At 44.2% G+C, this 23313-nt stretch overlaps 1 protein-coding gene and 1 non-coding gene across 5 annotated transcripts in view; both read right to left on the bottom strand.

Annotated features, from left to right (window-relative positions):
* ZNF445 (zinc finger protein 445) overlaps positions 1-23301 on the bottom strand; it is a 37973-nt gene extending 14672 nt beyond the window's left edge. For 3 of the 4 annotated variants that reach the window (XM_032298080.1, XM_032298083.1, XM_032298082.1), the window contains exon 1: positions 22082-23301. The gene's annotated coding sequence lies outside the window, so the exon portion shown is untranslated. Of the gene's footprint in view, positions 1-4769; positions 5081-22081 lie in introns of those variants that run through there. The other variant, XM_032298081.1, reaches the window with a different exon arrangement.
* On the bottom strand, positions 7886-8026 carry LOC116565089. Its single transcript, XR_004275248.1, has one exon. It is a non-coding gene; the product is annotated as a U4 spliceosomal RNA (small nuclear RNA).
* Positions 23302-23313: the final 12 nt, after the last annotated feature.

Raw genomic sequence — 23313 nt, 5'->3', positions numbered from 1 at the left:
AAAGGGTCCAAGAGGATGAGGTACAGAGAACTATGGACAACTGCACTCGGGGAGGCTTGCAGGAAGGAACAAGAACTCATCCATGTGCCAGGATAGTGACACATCCCAACTCCACAGGAACGAAAGCTCCTGTACCTAGAACACTGCCAGACCTCCCTCTATGTATCTCTTCATCTAGTTGTTTATTGTATCCTTTAAAATATCCTTTACAATATATTGAGAAATGTGTTTCCTTGAGTTTTGTGAGCTGCTCTACCAAACTGAGCAATAACCAATCAGAAAATTAATCAACACAACAACAAAATAAAACACCCAGAAGTAAAGCTAATAAAAAATGTACAAGATCTTAAAAAAGAAACAGAAAACCTTGCCAAAAAAACTTAATAGATCTGAATAAATCTTAAGTATGGGAAGACAAATCTTTTTAAGATGCCAATTCTCCCTAAAGTAATGTGTGGTTAATAAAATCCCAAACAAATTCCAGTATCTCTTTTTAGGGCTTGATAAGCATATTCTAAAATTCAAGCAAATGAGTAAGAGGCCAAGAATAGCCAAGATAACTTTTTAGAGGTGAAAAGGTTTGTTCTACTTGACATTAAGGCTTACTATAAAGCTACATTAATGAAAACATTGAGTATTACTGAAGAAATATGCAAATAGTAAATAAAAGAAACAGTACGGCTGGGCACGGTAGCTCCTGCCTGTAATCCCAGCAATTTGGGAGGCCAAGGCGGGCAGATCATCTGAGGTCAGGAGTTTGAGACCAGCCTGGCCAATATGGTGAAACCCCATCTCTACTAAAAATAAAAAATTAGCTGGGTGTGGTGGCATGCACCTGTAGTCCCAGCTACTCAGGAGGGTAAGGCAGGAGAACTTCTTGAACCTGGGAGGCAAAGGTTGCAGTGAGCTGAGATTGCACCACTGCACTCCAGCCTGGGCGACAGAGTGGGACTCCGTCTCAAAAAAAAAAAAAAAAAAAAAAAAAAAAGAAAGAAAGAAACAGTATATACAGAATCCTGACAAGAGCTTATGAATAAATATATATTTGGTTTATGATGGAGGTAACAATACAAATCAGTGGAAAGATTAGACTATTCAATGAATTGCATTGGGATAACTGGCTAGCCAAATTAAAATAAAACCACACACTGAGAGAATAAATTCTAGTTAAAGATTTATACTAAAAAAGCACATTCTTTATGTCCCAGGAATTTCCCTTCTAAGAATCTACCCTGAGAGCCAGGCATGGTGGCTCACACCTGTAATCTCACCACTTTAGGAGGTCAATATGGGAGGATCACTTGAGCCCAGGAATTCAAGACCATCTTGGGCAACACAGCAAGACTCCTTTCTATTTAAAAAATAAAATAAAACAAGAATCTACCCTAGAAAAATAGATGCATGGTATACAGACATTTACATGGGTGTACACTAGAGCACTCTGTAACACAATATTGAAAACAACCTACTTTCCCAACAATAGGCCTAAAGAAAAGTGAAACTGCCTTTGCAAAATTATGACTGAGGCTGTGAAAGAGATCTAAATTAACTGACTCCATCTTGCTTCTAATCTTCAAGCTGGCCTTGTTCATTCATGGGCATAGGCTGAATTAACTTTGGGAGAAACTTTGTTTATAGTTTAAACAAAGACAGTAACAGCCCTTTCCCAAAGCAGATCTCCTTCTTGCCTGGGGACTAGATTGCCTTTGCAGGACTAACATTAGCCACCAGATTAAAAATTATGGTTTAGGAGTCATGCAGCTGAAGCTACAAGATTCTGACCCACCCTAAACTGCTCCTAAAATCAATGCCTGAGATATTTTGCAGACTCTGCACTTGATGGATTAGCTGGCACAACCCAGATTAATAAACTGACTCATTTGATCTTGTGGCCCCCACCCAGGAACTGACTTGGGCACAAGAAGACAGTTGTGACTCCCTATGATCTCTGACCGATTAGCACTCCTGGTTCACTGGTTTCCCCCCACCCACCAAATTATCCTTAAAAACTCTGCTCCCTGAATGGCTGGGGAGACTGATTTGAATAACAATAAATTACTGGTGTCCCACACAAACCAGCTCTGCATGAATTACTCTTTCTCTATTGCAAGTCCCCTGTCTTGAATTGGCTCTGTCTAGGTAGCAGGCAAAGTTAACCCCTTGGACGATTATAAATTTGGGGGCTTGTTAGGGACTGCCCTTGTGGCTACCTGCCTGTGGTTCAGTGGCCTCCTCCAGCGATGGATCCAGAAGCCAGCCCAAGCAGCTACCTAGTTCTCTTGGACTGGGGGGCTGACTCTGGTACTCTCTCTACTGGCAGGGCACTGCCCACCCAATGTGCACGGATTTAACTGCAATGGAGAAACAGTCCTGGGGAGACATCCCTTAACTATAGCTGTATCTCACGGTGTTTGTCTAGCCCCACTGCAGGGTGTCTGCATTGGTGAGTATCCTTGGTGCCTCCAACACCTCCTTCCTTCTCCCAGCAGGTTCTGCAGTCCTATGGTGTGGTGTCTGTAGCCCCATTGTGGATGTCTGCTCAGATCCTGGGGGGGCTCTTTCTAACTAGTAGGAAGAATCCTAGTATGGAAGACTTCTACTCCATCAGGAAGATTTCAAGGAGGTTTCTCAGACAGAGAATAGGAGGATAATTTGGAAGGGATACTCTTGGTTAGGGATATGATTTGGAAGGCCTTCTGTGGGTCTCGCCTTTATGAGAATTTGTATGTGTGGAAGGGATCTTAGAGGGGTTGCTGATGGAAGTCCAGCAGGCCTAACTCAAAGAACTCTCCTTGTCTGGTCACATTCGACTGAGCATTAAAGAAGGCTCAATAGGCCTGTCTCTCGGGGTGAGTATCTGCTCTTCTTGCCCAGAGACCCCACTATGAATTACCATTCGGAGGTTGTCCCTTCCCCCCTGGAATGGATCAAAGACAACAGGGACCAATGGAAAAAAGTTTGGGCTTTGCCAGGTTGACACTGGGTGCTGAACAAGGTGACTAATGTCTGTTTTGTTATGTGTGTTTTGCTGTGCAGCCTGTTGGGCAGCATCCTGCAAATTAAGAATCTTGCCTATGGTTCCGTGAAACAGAAAAGGGTGATTTTCTCTTGTAAAGTGGCTTGAACCCCCACAGCTATGGTGCAGTGAGCAGGGTCATCAGAAGCTGCTCCATTCTTCAGGAAGCTGCAGAGAAATGGAGCCCGGAAACTTGGTATGCTGGCAGAAAAGGGTAAGAAATTCTTATCAGCTAAGTTTCTGGTCTCTCTCTCTTTCTCTGTCTGGGTAAATGGTAAATGTCACTATTTGCCTCTCTGCAAGCGTTTGATTAATAGAAAAATAATTTGCAAGACTCGTCTTAGGTGACAGCAAATCTGGTATATTTCGGGCTAAGAATTTCTCTTTCTGCGTTCTGTAATGGAGAAAGGAATATCACAGGAAGAACATAGGTTTAGGACCCCTATAAATCCACTTTTCAAGCCAGCCTAGCAGGCTAGTCAGTTACAAACTTTGCTACAGATCTCTGAAACCAATACTGTATGAATTTTTTATTTTTTTGGTAGAGACAGGGTTTCATTTTGGTCAGGCTGATCTCCAACTCCTGACCTTGTGATCCTCCTGCCTCGGCCTCCCAAGTGCTGAGATTACAGGCATGAACCCAGCCTTTTTTTTTTTTTTTTTTTTTTTTTTTTAATAGACAGAGTCTTGCTCTGTTGCCCAAGCTGGAGTGCAGTGGTGCAATCTCGGTCCACTGCAACTTCCACCTCCCAGGTTCTAGCAATTCTCCTGCCTCAGCCTCCCGATTAGCTAGGATTACAGGAACACACTGCCACGCCCAGCGAATTTTTTATATTTTAGTAGAGACGGGGTTTCACCATGTTGCCCAGGCTGGTCTCGAACTCCTGAGCTCAGACGATGCACCCACATATGCCTCCCAAAGTGTTAGGATTACAGGTGTGAGCGAGTATGCCTGGCCTTTGTCTTGTTTGTGTCCTTGAGAGTTTAACTTTGTGACCATGTGGGGATACTTTCTCTTGGTTTCCGCCTTCCAGAGGACAGGAATTTTGAGGTTGTCATAGTTAGCCCTAAAAATTATCTTGAGCAGTTAAAAAGCCTTTGCAAGCTTGAAATTGAGCAACAGAAACTGCTCACTGCTCTAACTCAGTAGCTAAGGCTTTGCTTTGGGGCAATGGCAGCCTAGGTTCTATTTTTGGCTTCCAGAATGATTCCTTTCTGGTTTTTTATTTATGTAATTTTGCCATTTATTGAGGATCACCTCCCACTTCCCACCCAAGGATAGCTTCTGATTTCCTATCTTGAATTTTCCTTTCTCTAAACTACCCTGAAGGAGGTTCTAAATCTTGTAAAAAAAAAAAAAAAAAAAAAAGAAAAAGAAAGAAACTGCTTACCATCTCTTTGAGACACCTATATGTCCATGGTTAAGTTATAACCTTAGTTAAAACTGATTAATTTCATATGGTGTGATAGAATTCAAAAGCCAAAAATACTGGCCACTTGGCATGGCTAAAGTTGGGCAATAAAATTTTTTTTGTAATTAAATATATTTAACAAGGGGGTTATGATGATGACACAGAAAATGGGTATCCAACCCTCCCGAGAAAAATATGAGTGGGTTATCCTGAAGGGCTTCCTGGAGAAAAAGAAGGTAACTAGCATGACTTGCATTATTAGAAATCTGTCCACATCTTCCAGTTCTTCAAAATGCTATGACATTTTTTTTACCATTAGTCTAAGAGGAAATAAACCTTACCTTACCATTTTGCATGCAAAGGAAATAGACTTCCTCTTTGTTCTTTTCTGAAGGTTTCTGTTTCTCTTCCATCCAGTCTGTTTCAGTATTTTTTTAAAGAGTGCTATGGTTAAAAGCTTAATTAAAAGTGAATAAGCAAGCTATAGGTATATAAAAAAGGCCTTTATGTTTTTCTCTTCTTGGAACTTGTTTTTCTAGAAAAAGGTTTTCTCTTCTCAGTAGACTGAATTATTTTTCTTTTTTTTGGTCTTGCCTTTTTCTTTTTTTTTTTTCTTTTTTTTGAGATGAAGTCTCGCTCTATCACCCAAGTGGCTAGAGTGCAATGGTGTGGTCTCAGCTCATCACAACCTCCACCTCCCAGGTTCAAGCAATTCTCCTGCCTCAGCCTCCCAAGTATTTGGGATTACAGGTGCCTGCCATCATACCCAGCTAATTTTTGCATTTTTAGTAGAGACAGGGTTTCACCATGTTGGCCAGGCTGGTCTCGAACTACTGACCTCAGGTGATTCGCCTGCCTCAGCTTCCCAAAGTGCTGGGATTACAGGCATAAGCCACTGAGCCCAGCCTGTCTTGCCTCTCTTGATGCACACATGAGAAGCCCTAAGGTAACTTCTGGTAGCCTGAATCTCATTGGGAAAAACAGAGGAGGTACCAGAGACCCCGTTTGGGGAAAAAAAAAAAAAACCAAAAAAACCAAAAAATACCTCTGCTTTCCTCATTAAACCACAGGAATTAAAAGCAGATAAATCCCTTTCAAGATCAAAGGCTCTGTTCTGTTTTGCATTGTGTTATCTAATAGTTTTGAGTTTGGGGGTACAGAAATGACTTTGCATTATGAGAGAGCTTTGGTGTATAATAACTAGGTAGGAAATATGCTTTAAGGGATAGCTAATAGTAGTTATGGAGGGATACTCGACTCCTTTGCACACTTGGATCAGAGAAGCCTGTTCTTGGCCACCTGGAAGATAAGGAAACATCCCCACCCCCAACTGGGAGATGAGAGTCCTATGAGAGATGGGCTGATTACAAAATGGGCCAATTGGCTTTGGGTTGCCTTGCAATGAAATGCAGGGTAGAAGCACTGCACTGTCAGCTGGGCATGGTGGCTCATGCCTATAATCCCAGCAGTTTGGGAGGCTGAGGTGGGTGGATCACTGGCGGTCAGGAGTTTGAGACCAGGCTGGCCAATGTGGTGAAACACCATCTCTAGAAAAATGCAAAAAGTAACCAGGCGTGGTGGTGTGTGCCTGTAGTCCCAGCTACTCGGGAGGCTTAGGCAGGAGAATCACTTGAACCTGGGAAGTGGAGGTTGCAGTGAGCTGAGATCACGCCATTGAAAGCCTGGATGTCGCAATGAGATTCCATCTCCGAAAAAAAAAAAAAAAAGCACTGCACCGTCTTCTCCCACAGCATTTCCCTCCTCCTTTTGGGGATCCAGGATCCAGTATTCAAGTATAAAAAGGTACCCTTAATTTTGGGGATCTGTCTTTGCTTTCAGCTGCTTATTTTGTCCTAGAAAGGCATGCTTTCCTGGCCCTGTTCCTCCAAGTGCTCAACCCTGAAGCCAGCAATCCAGTGAAGAAACAGGCAAATCAAAAAATCTTACAAGTGCTGAATCTTTTGTCTGTCTGTGTATTTATATGTGTTGTATGTTTATATATAAAAGAGCTCTTATTAATTGGACTAGGAAGGTAAGCACTTAAATCAAATATTTTGTCAGATAAATAGAAACTTTAAGGCCTTTTTGTTCATATGACTTTAGTAATCTTTTGGAAATAGAGACAGTTTTAAAGACTGGCAAAATAAACTATTTTGAAAATGTAGACATTTGGCCTAAATTAAGGTCAGATATCTGATTTGCCAAATGCTTTAAAGTCAAACTCTTTGACTTTTGAGGACTGTTCAATTTACCTACTTTGGAGCATTAGATTATAGATAAGGCCTTGGGACACATGGACAGCTATGCCCGATAGCTATGCTAAACAGTCAGACCTTATCTTCATTTCTGTCTGATGTCCTAGGCTCCACTCTAAGTACATGATTGCTTACTTGGCCAGGCACACGGTGGCTCACACCTGTAATCCCAGCACTTTGGGAGGCCGAGGCTGGCAGATTGCCTGAGGTCAGGAGTCTGAGACCAGCCTGGCCAGCATGGTGAAACCCCATTTCTACTAAAAATACAAAAACTTAGCCAGATGCAGTGATGCGAGCCTGTAATCCCAGCTGCTCCGGAGGCTGAGGCAGGAGAATCTCTTGAACCTGGGAAGCAGAGGTTATGGTGAGCCAAGATCATGCCATTGCGCTCCAGCCTGGGCTACAGGGCAAGGCTTTGTCTCAAACAACAACAGCAAAACTAGCTTTAACATTAAAGATGTACTAATGCAAACATCAAATTTGGTTTTGTCTTTTGAAGATGATTTTTAAGTAACGTTAAAAAATAATAAAAGTGTTTTCTCCTTTGAGTAAACGGCAAGGAAAAAAAGGAGGAGAGAAGAGAGATTCAGTTGGCCTTGTGCTATCTTCATTGGGTCTTCTTTGAAAAGCTAAGCCTCTTCTACCAGAATAAAAGTTTTTCTTTTAAAAAAAAAATTTTTTCGGAGTTATCATTTTGGCCAAATGAATGACTTATGGTGACCTGGAATTCTATTTTGTGATATCCAGTGTTTTAAACCTTTGCTATTTGACAAGCTTTCCAAAATCAAATTATAAATTTGTTTCTTTCTCACCTAATATTTTAGATATTAGGTCCTCTAAAGTCCAAAAATGACATTTGGCTTATTTGGTATAAAAATCAAACAGGAAGGATTGTGAAATAATAAAATGGTGTTTGACTTTCTTTGGTCTATATTTGTGTAAGTGTGTTATTGGTATATGTTCCAAAATTATGTAAAACCCCTATAATTTTAATATGACTTAGTATATGTTATCAGTAACAATTATAATTATTTTGTTAACAGACTGTGTGTCACAGAGGTAACAAATTTCCTTGTCAATTATGTCTTTAACTGTGGCTGCCCTAAAATGTTTTTGTCATCCACAGACAACTGTTGTCTCATTTTGGTCCTCTTTAAAAGATAGTTTTATAATCAGCTACACAATTTTTTTTTTTTAATCAGTCTCTGTAGAGACTGTCAAAAATTGCCAGTGCCGACTGTATTGCAAGTCATCACAGCGGGGTATTGAGAAAACTTTTCAGTTAGCAATAATCGCACCTCAGATAAACCTCATTGGCTATGATACTGCCACTGCGCAAAGCTCATCAGCTATACAATTTAACAGGTGCTCTTAAATGCAGGATTCTGATTAATAACTCTGGAGACTGTGACATTAGAACAGAGGAAACAAATTCCAAATAGAAGAGTGAATGGTGTTTGGCTTACTTTGGACTGTATTTGTATAAATATGTTATTAGTATATATTCCAAAACTATGGGAAACTTCTATAATGTTAATATAATTTAGTGTACCTTGTTAATAATTACAATTGTTATGTAAAATCGTTGTTGTCACAGAAGTAACCAAAATTCCTTGTCAATTGTAGCTTTAATAGTGGCTATAGACTTCTGTCATCCACAGACATTTTGTCCTGCTTTGGTCCTTTTCAAAAGGTAATTTATTATCAGATATGGGACTCTGAGTGCAGATGTCAGATAACTTTTAAAATTGTGCTTTTGGAATAGAGGAGAAAAACATGGAGAACTAATGTGTTAAACATTGTTAAACCTTTTGTTTTCCAAGTCAAGAGAATTTACTTCTTTAGAACTATTTGCAACTTTTAATAAGTAAAATATTCTCCTGTGAACAAAATTTGGAGCACATTTGTTCCTCTCTAGCTGATTTCTCCAGAATTTGGAAACTATTTGTGAATATTCTCAACTTATGGCACTAAAGTTAATTGCATAAGTGCAATAAGAATCCCTGTACCAGGGACTCTGTACAAGGTTCCTGTACAAGTTTCCTGATCTGTGGTAAGTAAAGAATGTCACTTCCTAACAGGCCCAGGAACCCGAGGTTATCTTGGGACCTCAAAAGGAAAGGAATTTGCCCAACTCATAGGTATCTGAGAGTACAAACCCATGGCTGGGCTCTACTTTTAAAAAGTCTTAGCTGAAATTCTTCATGGAACAGAGTTCTATCAAAGCCAACTTAAAAAGCTTAAGTGAAAAATAATTTCATGCTGAAATTATGCAAATAATCAGGCCAAGTACAGTAAGACTAAAGTTTATTTTGTAAACAAATCAGTTCTTCATGATTTGTTTTCAATAAAAACGGGGACTAGAGAGAGAAAAATTATGCTTTAAAAGAAAACCTATAGTACAATGTTCTTAGCTGTTCTTGAAGTTTTTTCCTGCAGTTTAGACTAAATGCTAAATTCTCTGTGGGTTAGAAGTCCCCAAACTAATGCTTTCAAATCTTTGCCTTTTTTTTTTTTTTTTTTTAAAGACGGAGTCTCGCACTGTTGCCCAGGCTGGAGTGCAATGGTGTGATCTCAGCTCACTGTAGATCACACCTCCTAAATTGCCTCCTAAATTCAAGCAATTCTCCTGTCTCAGCCTCCAGAGTAGGTGGGAGTACAGGTGCCCACCAGCACGCCTGGCTAATTTTTTGTATTTTTAGTAGAGATGGGGGTTTCACTATGTTGGCCAGGCTGGTCTTGAACTCCTGACCTTGCAATCTGCCCATCTCAGCCTCCCAAAGTGCTGGGATTACAGACATGAGCCACCGTGCCTGGCCAATCTTTGCTTTTAAAATTGGGAATTGTACTCCTCATCCTAAAACTCATTATTTACTTTACAGTAGTCTATTTCACTTAAACACTGTAGTAAAATTATAGATGAAAATACTAATGTTTTGCCATGCAAGCCATGAATACCCAGCCAGGCCTGCATGAGTACATTCAGACAGTTGCAAGGTGGTTCTTCTCTTCTCACCTTGGGGCTCACTCTCATTCCCATTATGTCCCCTGTCAGCAGGAAGAAGCCACAGCAATCACAGGCCTTTTTCCATCTTCATAGCCTACATTTTATTAAGGTGTTATAAAACCCAAAGGGAGGGACTGAAACTGCCATTTGTAGAATTATGACTGAGACAGTGAAAGAGATCTAACTTAACTGACTTCATCTTGCTTCTAACCTCCAAGCTGTTAAGAGAAACTTATAGTTTATAGTTTTAAAAAAGACGGTAACAGCAGACCTATTCCCAAAGCAGACATTATAGTTTAAACAAAGATGGTAACAGCAGACCTATTCCCAAAGCAGACCTCCTTCTCGCCTGGGGATTAGATTGCCTTTGCAGGACTAACATTAGCCACAAGATTTGAAATTACGGTTTAGGAGTCATGCTGCTAGAGGCTACAAGATTCTGACCGTCTCCAAACTGCTCCTAATATCAGTGCCTGAGATACCTTGCAGATCCTGCACTTGATGGATTAGCTGGTATAACCCAGATCAATAAACTGGCTCATCTGATTTTGCGGCCCCCACCCAGGAACTGACTCAGTGGAAGACGACAGCTCTGACTCCCTATGATTTCATCTCGGACCAATCAGTAGTCCTGGCTCACTAGTTTCCCCCCACTCACCAAGTTATCCTTAAAAACTTTACCCCCCAAATGCTGGGGGGAGACTGGTTTGAGTAATAATAAAGCTTTGGTCTCCCACACAGCCAGCTCTGCGTGAATTACTCTTTCTCTATTGCAATTCTCCAGTCTTGATGAATCAGCTCTGCCTAGGCAGTGGGCAAGGTGAACCCCTTGGGCGGTTATAAAGTGTAGCATTTGGTCAGGTACAGTGGCTCATGCCTGTAATTCCAGCATTTGGGTAAGATAGTGAGAGTCTGTCTCTTTAAAAAAAGCATTTTATAGGATGAAATATTCACACACCTAAAAAGAATGTACTAGGATTGTTATACATCAACATAACTGCTTCACTGTATGCCAGGTGATAAGGCTCTGTAGCCAATGTTACAAGGCAACTAGGTGTCACCCAAGGAAGAGACAGTGTATTACTTGAGATCATTGAGAACAGACACCACCCACACCAAGCTCAAGTGTGTAAGGCCGTTGCCTCACCGGGAGGCCGGACACACCTACCTCTGCACTCAGCACCTGATTCTGCACCCGGCACCAGGCTCTGCACTCGGCACCTAGCTCTGCTGCATGGCTCCCCTGGAAGGCTCTGGCTGATGCAACCCTGGCCGGCTCTCACACAGGAAAACCCACCCAACAACCTGCCAACCAATAGCGGCCTGCCCCGTCTCAATCCCGATCTCCTGGACCCAATCAGGGCGTCCTGCTGTTGCTCATTCCCCCTAGCCATAACCGCCCCCTCCCCCCCCACCCCACCCCACCCCACCCCAGGAAATCAGCGTGACTTCTCTGGCCCCCCTTCCCTGGACTATAGAAACTCGCCCGGGAGCTGAATAAGCTGGCATTTATTTTTTTTTATACTGGCCTCAGTGTCTTCATTTTAAACTCGGCAATAACCCTTACAAGTGGTGCCAAAAACCCGGGAGGAGTTCAAGACCTCTCCTGGGGGAAACTGACTCCTCTACAATAAGCCGAACCAGGGAGCTGCTGCCTCTCCGATCGTCTGCAGCCATCACTCAGTAAGATTCCTATTGCCCATAACCCCATCCTCTGTTTGCTCCGATCTGAGGAGACCCTGTCCATAATCGCGGCCATGTCAGGGACTCCCTCCCATCTGGAGCTGTGGGTCTTGCAGAGACGTCCCAGTGCCCCTGCTTGCCCGTTCCAGAAGACAGGAATATTGTGGAGACGTCCCTGTACTCCTGTCCTTTCCTGTAACCTCCGGTAGTTGGGCGTTGAGGTCCGGGACACCGTTCCTCACTCCTGACTATCCCGTAACAGAAAGGGAACTATGGGTAATCAGGAGTCCCGCCTAGACCCCAAGTCACCATTAGGATGTCTAGTCCAAAATTTACCCAAGCTGGGCCTCTCCATAAAAAAAGAAAAGGCTGCTTTTCCTCTCCACCATGGTCTGGCCTCAGTATCCTCTGGACAACCAGTCCAAGTGGCCACCGGAGGGAACTTTCCATTTTAGCATTCTAACTGATTTGGACAATTTCTGTCAAAAAAAAATGGTAAATGGTCAGAGGTTCCCTACATTCAGGGTTTGTAGGCTTTCTGGTATCTTCGCTTCCGTCCCACCCTCTGTTCCTCTTGCACCACCGCTCAGGTGCTCCTGGCCAAGGAAACTCCCTCACCGCTCTTGTCCCCTCCACCATCCTCCTCCTCCTTTTCTGACCTCGACCCACCCGAAGAACTATCATCTCCATCCTCTCCACCTGCCCGACTCACAAATCCTCCTTCATATGCGGAAACTTAACCCCCTCCGGCTCCTCCTCTTCCTGGTCCCAAACTAGCCTCTCCTGTTAGTGCTCATACTCGCGCTGTGCTCCTAATGATGAAACCTCTCTCCTTTGCCCCCTTCTCGAGGTCGCCAGAGCAGAAGGTGTTGTTCCAGTGCACGTTCCCTTCTCCCTCTGATCAATCAGCCATTGAGAAACGCCTAGGGTCATTCTCCACCAATCCTACTGCTTACATCAAAAAATTCTGCTACCTCACCCAGGCTTCCGACCTCACCTGACATGATACCTATGTAATTCTGTCCTCCGCCCTTACTCCAGAGGAGTGGGACCACATCCTTATGGTGGCCCGGGCACATGTTATTCAAGTACATCTCACAAACAATCAAATGCCAGTAGGTGCGGCAGCGGTCCCCGAGGCCGACCCTAAATGGAACTATCAAACTGGTCAAGATGGCCGCCGCCGCCGAGACCAAATGTTACAGCGCCTCCTAGCGGGCATGCAAAGTGCAGCCCAAAAGGTAGTTAATTATGATAAGTTAAGGGAAATAACTCAGGGTCCTACTGAAAACCCAGCCACCTTCCTTGACTGATAAACTAATACTATGATCCTTCATACCCGGCTGGACCCGGCGTCTTTAACAGGGCTACAGTTCTAGCTACCCATTTCATCTCTCAGTCAGCGGCTGACATTAGAAAGAAACTTAAAAAAGCTGAAGAAGGCCCCCAAACTCCCATATGAGACCTGGTAAATATGGCATTTAAAGTTTTTAATGGCCAAAAGAAAAAGGCTGAGGCCACCTGCCAGGCCCATCTACAGCAAGAGGTAAGCCTCCAAACCCAAGCTCTTGTGGCAGCCCTGAGGCCAGCAGCCCACCAGGCACCTGGTGGAGGGGGTCCATCAAAGCCCGCCAAGAACTCCGGAGGCATTCTGCCTGGGGTCTGTTTCAAGTGCGGTCAGGAGGGACACTGGGCACACCAGTGTCCATGTCCCCGACCACCCACCAAGCCCTGCCCAAACTGCAAGCAGCTTGGACATTGGCACAGTGATTGCCAGTCCCAGACTACAGGCCCACCCCCCGCACCTCTATGTGGAGGGCAGGCCTGTCCGCAGGAAGCAATCCCATTGCTTGAACTTCTCGGCCTTCTGGACAACTGATGCAGCCCGGACTCGAAGATTCCCATCACCCTTGCCGAGCCCAGGGTAACGCGGCAGGTAGCGGGTAAGTCCATTTCCTTCTTAGTGGACATGGGGGCTACCTATTCTGTATTGCCTTCCTACTCAGGACCTAGCATACCTTCCCAGGTTTCGGTCATGCGAATTAATGGTAAGCCTTCCTGTCCCAATCAAACCCATCCTTTAGCCTGTGTCCTAGAGGGACACCCCTTTTCTCACTCCTTTTTAATCATACTCTCATGCCCAGTCCCCCTTTTAGGACAGGACATTCTCCAGACGGTGGGGGCCACTCTCCAACTCACTGGCACCCCACACTCAAGCCCATCATCTGCCCACCTCCTACTGCCACTCCTAACTGACGCCATGCCCTGTCTTAACTCCCGGCCCCAACCCCCTATCCCTCCTGATGTAGTTAATCCCCTGGTATGGGATACCTCCAAGCCTGTAGTGGCCAATCATCATCCCCCAGTTAAGATACTTCTCAAAGATCCTACCCACTTTCCTTCATGTCCTCAGTTTCCCATCTCAAAGGCCCACTGTCAAGGCCTGAAGCCTATCATCACCCACCCGTTAGCCCAGGAACTACTTATTCCCACCAGTTCCCCTTGTAACACTCCTATCTTGCCAGTCTGAAAGCTGTCCGGTGACTACTGCCTGGTTCAGGACCTGTGCCTTATTAACGAGGTGGTGGTACCCCTCCACCCTGTGGTCCTCAACCCATACACCCTATTATCAAACATTCCCTCCACTAACTCTCATTTTACAGTTCTTGACCTCAAGGACGCCTTCTTTACCATTCCCCTTCACCCTGAGTCCTACTTTCTCTTTGCCTTCACCTGGACCGATCCTGACACCAACCTGTCACAACAGCTTACCTGGACAGTCCTGCCTCAGGGGTTCTGAGACAGCCCTCACATTTTTGGACAAGCCTTGGCAGCTGACCTTGGCTCCTGCCCCCTTCAACCCAGTCTCCTTCTCCAGTAGGTGGACGACCTGTTACTGTGTAGCCCCTCCCTCTCCCTATCTCGACAGCATGTTGCCACTCTCCTTAACTTTCTTGGATCTCAGGGATACCGAGTATCTCCCTCCAAAGCACAGTTATGTCACATCGGTGGTCTACTTGGGCATTTGCCTTACCCCTAAAACTAAAAGCCTAACAACAGACCACCGGAAAGCACTTCTTTCACTGCAGCCCCTGAAGACTGCCAACCAGATTCTCTCCTTTTTAAAATTTGTAGAATTCTTCCACCACTGGATACCTAACTTTGCCTCTCTAGCTAAACCTCTGTACGTGGCGGCTAAGAACACCCCCACGAGACCTCTCTCCCATCCTGAGGTTGTAAAGTGGGCTTTTAAAACCCTCCGAACTGCTCTGTCCACTGCACCCCCACTTCATCTGCCGGACCTCAATCACCCCTTTTATCTGTTCACTGCTCTCTCTAGCATCCTCTCTAGTGGCGGCCAGGCTGGGTAGCTGCACTCTAGGCTATAGCATCACCTCAGCCACTCAACTAAAGGACAAGCTTCACATGGCTATTGAAGCGTCAGCTGACTCCCTGGTCTCCCTCCAGCGACAAATCACGTCATTGGCCCAGGTAACTCTCTAGAACTGACGGGCCCTTGACCTGCTAACAGCAGAAAAGGGAGGTACCTGTCTGTTTCTTCAGAAGCAGTGCTGCTATTATATTAATGAAACAAGCCTTGTTGAAGAAAATGTCAACACTCTCTATTGCCTCCAAGAAGGCCTCCGCAAGAAGCAGAATGCATCAGTCTCGTCTCTCAACTGGTGGCAATCCCCTATGCTAACTTGGCTAACTCCTATTATCACTCCCATTATCGTGGTTTGTCTTGTGAATGCTAGCCCCTTTTTTCCTCAACTTTTCACAGGCCCGCATGAAGGGAATTTCCAGGCGGCCGTAAACCAGATGCTACTTCACCCCTATGTCTGACTCCCAACAGAGGCACCTTCTCCCTCACTCCACCCCTATTCAGCAGGAAGTAGCCAGAAAGAAGCGGTGTCCTATATCATCAAAAGGGTCAGAAGGTAAGGCCGGACACACCCACCTCTGCACTCAGCACCTGACTCTGCACCCGGCACCAGGCTCTGCACTCGGAACATGGCTCTGCTGCTTGACTCCCCTGGAAGGCTCTGGCTGATGCAACCCTGGCTGGCTCTCGCACCGGAAAACCCGCCCAACAACCCGCCAACCAATAGTGGCCCGCCCCATCTCAATCCTGCTCCCCTGGACCCAATCAGGGCGTCCTGCTGTTGCTCGTTCCTCCTAGCCATAACCCCCCCACCCCCACCCCAGGAAGTCAGCGTGAATTCTCTGGCCCCCTTTCCCCAGACCACAGAACCTCGCCCAGGAGCTGAATAAACTGGCATTTAATTTTTTTTAATACTGGCCTCAGTTTCTTCATTTTAAACTCTGCAATAACCCTTACAAAGGGTACAGTGTTTACTTATGAAGAGAGAGTACACAAGATCCAGTCCCTTGCAATATGTTGGTCCCTCTTGTGGCCAGCAGAACCACTCCACAGTCTACACAGGTGGTGTGTGTATACACACTTCATATTGCAGTAGAAAGACCTTAACCCATCCAATCTCGGTGCATTCCAGCAGCACAAAAGGGAAGAAGAAACACCCGATTGAGAGGAAGCTGGAAAAAAAAAAAAAAAAAAAAAAAAAACAGAAAAAGGAGAGAGACATTCACAGCCAAACTTGCAGAACAGACAAAAGAGAAAGAAAAGTATGACATGAACCAAAATGCTGCTAAAGGTGAAGATAAATCTGGCAATTAGTCTAAAGAGAAAGAAACTAAAGCCAGAGAGAAATACTTTTTTTTTTTTTTTTTTTTTCCCCTTGAGACAGAGTTTCACTCTTGTTTCCCAGGCAGGAGTACAATGGTGTGATCTTGGCTCACTGCAACCTCTGCTTCCAGGGTTCAAGTAATTCTCCTGCCTCAGCCTCCAGAGTAGCTGAGACTACAGGGATGTGCCACCACACCCAGCTAATTTTTGTAATATTAGTAAAGATGGGGTTTCAACATGTTGGCCAGGCTGGTCTCGAACTTCTGATCCGCCTGCCTGGGTCTCCCAAAGTGCAGGGATTACAGGCATGAGCCTCTATGCCTGGCCTGAGAAATACTTTCAAGAAATGTACCAAGCGAAAAATATAAATGGCACTGACCAATCTCAGGAAATTGATACCCACAGTAAAATTAGCTCCAAAAATAAGTCTCCAAGCAAGACTGTTCTAAAGCAGCTGCTGCATAAATGTCCAAAAGGGTCAGTGACATTTTTTTTTCCACACTAGGCAGTTTACAATTTTTTGTGGGGGCGGAGGGAACAAGTGTTTTACTATATTGTCCAGGCTTGGTCTTGAACTCCTGGGCTCACACAATTCTTCTGCCTCAGCCACCTGAGTAGCTGGGATTACAGGTGTATGCCACCTTGCCTGTCAGTAAAGTATTTGTAAGGAGGTGATGAGAAGACTGACAAACAGAAAAGTCAGGGCGAGTGCCTGTGAATATACTGAGGATTCTAGTCCTTGAGTCAAAGAAAGGTTGGCCCAGCCTCTGCAATCATGAACATGAATAAAGCTAAGACATCATGGGCCTCTCAAACTCTGAATGAAAGACCCAGAGCATAGTGAACATAGCTACCCAGCAGGTAGCTGAGCCTGCCAATGAAATTCAGGCATCTTAATGCTGTAGGCTTCCTCCCAAGTCCCAACTAGCTTTTGAGGATGGAAGAAATGCGTAGGCTTCCTCTCAAGTCCCAACTAGCTTTTGAGGATGGAAGAAATGCTTCATTTCTCTTCTTGCTGAGATTATATCACAATTACATTCAGGACTGAGAAGGAACCTGAGCTGAATCTTACTCTCAGGACTCTCCTCCCAGAGCTTTATACCCTAACCCAGTTTCATTCCCACAAAGAAAATGGCTTTGAAAAGAACAAGGAAACTTTCAAGATCCTGACATCTTTCAAGATTTTCATTGTTACATTGTTTCTTCACCTCATAGCCAATGTAATTTGTTTTCCTTTTAATGTTCCCATTAGCTAGCCTCTTTTGTGTTTTCCTACCAGTGTAAGTGTATAGAAGATACATAAACTGATACTAAGCAAACAAGTTTCTAAGATAATCACAACTTAAGAAAAAATGCAGGCCAAGCACAGTGGCTCATGCCTGTAATGCCAGCACTTTGGGAAGCCGAGGCGAGCGGATCACCTGAGGTCGGGAGTCTGAGATCAGCCTGACCAAAGTGGAGAAACCCTGTCTCTACCAAAAATGCAAAATTAGCTGGGCATGGCAGCACATGCCTGTAATCCCAGCTACTTGGGAGGCTGAGGCTGAGGCAGGATAATCACTCGAACCCGGGAGGTGGAGGTTGCAGTGAGCCGAGACTGGGCCTTTGCACTCCAGCCTGGGCAACAAGAGTGAAAATCCATCTCAAAAAAAAAAAAAAAAAAAAAAAAAAGCTTTCAGTATGTATTTAAAGACTTAAAATAATATTTATACTCATTTACCAATTAAGAAAGAAACTCAAACTGGGAATGCCCAAATTTTCATTTCTAAATACTATTTTCCAATTAAAAAAACAAAACAAACACAGGGACACTTGAAGAAGTGACTGATGCCAGGCTGGGGAAGGGAAAATATAAGGGGGTTTTGGATGCCAGAAAACTAGGGAAGAACTGAAAAAAAAAAAAAAATAGGGGCATGTCAAAGGGACACAGCTCCCAATAGTCAAAGTTAGAATAATTACAGCAATAAAATAACAACAGTACTACACTCTAGGGCAAAGAATTAAAAAAGTATCCAAAGTACACAACAATGTAACTGAGTAAATAACAGGCGAGAACTGACAGCTCTTTTTCACAAAGTATTCCAATGAATACTTTGAATGAAGGAGAAGAGTATCTAAGTATCCAATGAATGCCTAGAAGGAATGAGGGAAAGAGAAAGTCAAATCCTAACACCAAGTAGTCATTCCTTGTATTTTTGGAGCTAATTTTACTGCAGGCAAGATCCATCAATTAATGTTACTTACTAGACCAAAGTTCAAAGCGAAACAGTATCTCATATGCAAAGTAGCAAACTATCTTCCCCCAAATAATTACTGATTACAAAGGGAAAGAGTAAAAATAAATAAAATTTTTAAAAATAGAGGCATGGCAAAGGGACACAGCTCCCAATAGTCAAAGCTAGAATAATTTCAGCAATAAAATAACAATAGCACTTCATTCTAGCGTAAACAATAAAAAAGTACCCAAAGCATACAATAATACAACTGATTGACTTGACAGAAAACATGAGATGCAACCAAACGGAGAGACTTCATAAAAATACAAATATAAAACACTTCAAAAGTGTTTTGAAAGACTAAGTAACTGTCACAGATTGAAGCAGACCAAGTAAACATGATGACTAAATGTAATGAGGAATTCTAGACTGGATCCTAGAATGGAAAAAGAACATTAATTAAAAAAAAAAAAAAAAAAAGGCCCTTAAAAAAAAAAAAAAAAAAGATAAACTTTTAAAAGTTTGCAGTTTAATTATATACCAATGTAGATTTTTTTTTTTAGAGATGGGGTTTTTCCATATTGGTCAGGCTGGTCTCGAACTCCCAGCCTCAGGGTGATCCGCCCACCTTGGCCTCCCAAAGTGCTGGGGATTACTGGTGTGAGCCACCACGCCCAGCCTGTAAACTTTTTAATTTCGATGAACGTACTATAATGCAAGATAGCAACTTTAGGCAACCTAGGTAAAAGGTGTAAGAGAACTCTAAAATGTTTGTAATCCTTTGTAAATCTACAATTATTCAAAATAAAAAGTTTGTCAGCTGAGCTCGGCTCATGTCTGTAACCTTAGCACTTTGGGAGGCCGAGGCACGTGTATCACCTAAGGTCAGGAGTTCTAGACCAGCTTGGCCAACATAGTGAAACCCCGTCTACTAAAAATACAAAAATTAGCTGCTCGTGGTGGTACACACCTGTAATCCCAGCTACTCAAAAGGCTAAGGTGAGAGAACGGCTTGAACAGGGAGGCGGGGGTAGAGGTTGCAGTGACCCAAGATCAAAGATTGTGCCACTTCACTCCAGCCTCCATCTCAAAAAAAAAAAAAGAGGGGTGTTTGTCTTAAATTGATAAGTTCCAGTCATTCAGTCATTTTTATCTGATGTATTTCCATTTTAGGTATTAAATATATATATATTGAGATGGAGTTTCATTCTTATTGCCCAGGCTGCAGTGCAATGGTGCAATCATGACTCACTGCAAACTCTGCCTCCCGGGTTCAAGCAATTTCTCTTGCCTCGGCCTCCCAAATAGCTGGGATTACAGCTCAGATTACGGTGGCTCACACCTGTAATCCCAGCAATTTGGGAGGCTGAAATGGGTGGATCACAAGGTCAGTACATCGAGGCCATCCTGGCCAACATGGTAAAACCCCATCTCTACTAAAATACAAAAAATAGCTGGGGATGGTGGCACATGCCTGTAGTCCCAGCTGCTCAGGAGGCTGAGGCAGAGGAATCACTTGAATCCGGAAGGCGGAGATTGCAGTAAGCCAAGATTGTTACATGGAAATTGCCCCCATAAACTGCATACCTCGACCATACCTCGGCTTTCCATTGAAACTGCTCTCTGTAACCCTAATGTGACAGGCAAGCAGTCCAAACCAACGCCATTTTGGCCCCTGCGCCATTTTAAGAAAAACTAAGACTTGTAATATGTAACTAAGGTCTGTAATTTCCCACCCTACCCAGACAATGTGTAAACTAACACTTATCTTGAATTCTGTGAACCACTTAAGTAACAATCGGAATGTCCAAAGTCCACTGGCCCTTGGAATGTCCAAAGGCCCTCACCCTCACCCCTGCCCAGGAGGTGGTTTACCGGCATAAAAGGTCTTGACACCCTCCTTTTGGGGCCACGGGTTGGAGAGACTCGAGTCCTCCATGGCCGCCAGCAATAAAGACCCTGCAACTTGGCCTAGTCTTTGCCTCAGTGGTGATTTCGCGCTCCCTTGGTTACAAGATCACAGCACTGTACTCCAGCCTGGTGACTGAGCAAGACTATCTCAAAAAAAAAAAGAGGACATTTAATACTGTCAATTTTTATCTACCAATTTGGATTCCTTCTTTTGTCGGTTTGGCTTATATTGACAACCTACTATATGTTCCATCAGTGCAATGAGGCACCTATGAGAAGACAGGTATGTGGATATGTGATATGCTAAACAGTGACAGGTGCTACACAGTAAAATAAAACAAGGAAAAGGAAAAAGAAATTTAAGATTAGGAAGGAAAAAAATAAACTCATAAATTCAATCTTACAGAACACCTACGACACAGGAATGTACTTTTTCACATTGTTTCTAATACAAAATATAATACCTCTTTCACATTGTTTCTAATACAAAATATCAAAAATTACAAAATACAGTGTTACCTTTTACTATAGTTTACTTTCTGAATTCATGACTGCTTATGCACTAATTCTTACTGGATGCCCCAAAGAAAACTTACCAGTGGAATACTTGCCATTTTTCATGCTTTTGTCAGTTCCTTTTTAAGTGCATATTGAGGCTTATCTTCAAAACATATCTCATCTTTTCGGCTTACAGTAAGACTTTTTTTAAACCATAATGTGTCTGCATTTTATTAAGATAAAAAAGAGCTGCCTAATTCCTTGGTCCCTTAATATGTACGAACACACATATAAAACACATGGAGATTCTCTGAAACGCCTTAATCAAATCACTGCTCAAACCACTCCCTGACACTTCCTTGCAAAATGGTGAGTTTTTAGTTTTCCACTGCAAGCAGTTTGAAACAGAGTAACATTCTTTCCTGGCCACCACTTTTAAATTCGGAAGGAGACAATTCTCTGATCTTTTAGGCCTGTGCCTGTCAGAGTGTGCTACAATCGCTGTAGGTTAGAGCCCTGCCTTTGTTTTAAAACTGCATTTTATATAGTTATCTCATTGTGAAAGATAATCACCCTAACAAACAAGATTTTGCGATTTTTCTGCACAAATGTCACTTCACCATTTAGAGCTTCATGTAAATGTGTCCTACAGAAAATAAACCGCAAACATGATGTCATAATTACCCTTGCAAAAAAAAATGTTTTAGTGGTGTCATAATGCTAGTACTAATTTTAGCCAAAATAAGAACAAATGCATTCTACAAATTCAGGAGATTACAATTTTTAAAAAGCAGCAGTATATCCGAATGTACTTAATTTCACTGAATTATACACTTCCAAATGGTTAAATGGTAAATGTTTACATATTGTATGGTAAATGTTATGTGTATTTTTGCACTAGATTGTTTCCTCACAATACAAGTTTTTAAAAAAGCAACAGCACGCTCTCAATTCAGAATAAAATGTATATTTATGAATGTCAGTGTGCATAATTATGCACAGACATTTTAAATGTCAGGAGGCCTGGAGACAGATTTCAGGATTGCGGCTACTTTTACTTTTCTTCTACTTTCCCGTGTTATCTAATCGTCTCTGATAAATAATGCTTTATTTGCCTAATTGGGTGAGAAGAGAAAGCCTGGAGAAACGGGCTCCAGAGCCCGGACGCCCGCGAGGCAGAGAGATTCCCGTTACGCCCTCAGCGTGGCGGGGGCGGGATCCACGGCCAGACCCCAGCCACCCGCGCAGCCTCCAGGCCGGGCCCCGCCCGCCGCCTGGGCAGGCCCGAGGGTGCCGCGGCCTTCGGGGAGCCCCGCGCCCCAATGCCGCCACCCCCACCCCAACTCCCACCCCCGCGCCCCGCCAGGCCGCTCACCGACTCCCGCCAAGCGACAATCGGTCCACCCGCCGCCACCGCAGCTGCCAGTCCCGCGCCTACCTCCCGGCGGCTGGAGTCGCGCACGCGCGTTGGCGCCCCGGGCCCTCCGCGGCCTCTCTAGGAAACTGGGAGGGCCAACATCTCCGCTTCTCCTGGGCCCCGGTGCGGTGGGAGGCGAGGCTTGTTCAACATCCCTCACCTCCCTCCGCCGGACACTTCCCTTCCGCTGGGATGCCCAGCCGCGCCCGTTTTCTTACATCCCTCCTGTAGTGTCTGCGGGGCTGCCCTGAAGGCCTCTTTCCCTCCAAGGAAGAAAGGAATCCAAAGCTAGGGGTGAAAATAGGGCCAGCAATATCTAGCGGACTGCTTCTGGCCAGGAGAAGAGCTTAAGGGAGCTGCTTGTTCTTCCCCTGTGTCCCCTTCAAAGACGGGAACCAGATCCTACGGGAAGTTAGGTGCTTGGACTCCTGCCTTTCCAGGACGACCTCATCCCCATCACCACCATGCCCAGGGATACTTGTTCATAGCCAGCCCAGAGGTGCACCATATTTTAGCTTCCCACGGCCTTCACTTGCTTTCTCCTGTGGGTGAATTCTAACTAGGCTCGCCTGGTGAGTGAACAATGATGCCACTGCCAATAATATGTGGAATCTGGGAGGAGTAAGTTGGGGGTGGAGAGGCTGCTTGAAGAGGAGGTGAATCAACATGGAGAGATTGTAGGGCAAATGTCATCTGTTGCCAGTGCCAGAGAACCTTGAGGATGCAGAGCCAATGTCATAAAACCGTCTGCTGCCACTGGAGGGCATGCTGCAAGCTGCTGGTAGTCCTCTGGTCTGTGCTTCCCAGGGGCAGCTGCAACATGTTGCCAATTGATCTTTCAGATGGGCATTGATGATGCCCATCTGTGCCCTGAGGCTTTGCTTTACTCATCTGATCTACCCCTTTTTAATGCCCCTATCACCAAAGATGGAAACACAAGGGAGATGGTGATGAGGTGATAAACAGATGGCACATTCAAACAAGGTAAGTGGGGAGAGTTCACAAGAGGCAATTTACACATGTGGACAGGGTTAAGGAGATGCAACATGGGGTGATGCGTCCCATGGCTAGCAACATTTAGAAGCTATTCTCACCCCTAGGAGCAGGCCACCTGAGAGAAACTGTGGCTTTCAGTTGAGGGCTACATCCAAGCCATAGTAGTCCAGCACAAAGGTGGGGGGGGGGGGGGG

The sequence above is a fragment of the Sapajus apella genome, unplaced genomic scaffold (assembly GCF_009761245.1).
Source record: "Sapajus apella isolate SASKATOON/1434 unplaced genomic scaffold, GSC_monkey_1.0 scaffold38, whole genome shotgun sequence".
NCBI lineage: Eukaryota > Metazoa > Chordata > Mammalia > Primates > Cebidae > Sapajus > Sapajus apella.
This window is presented reverse-complemented; position numbering and strand designations above follow the sequence as displayed.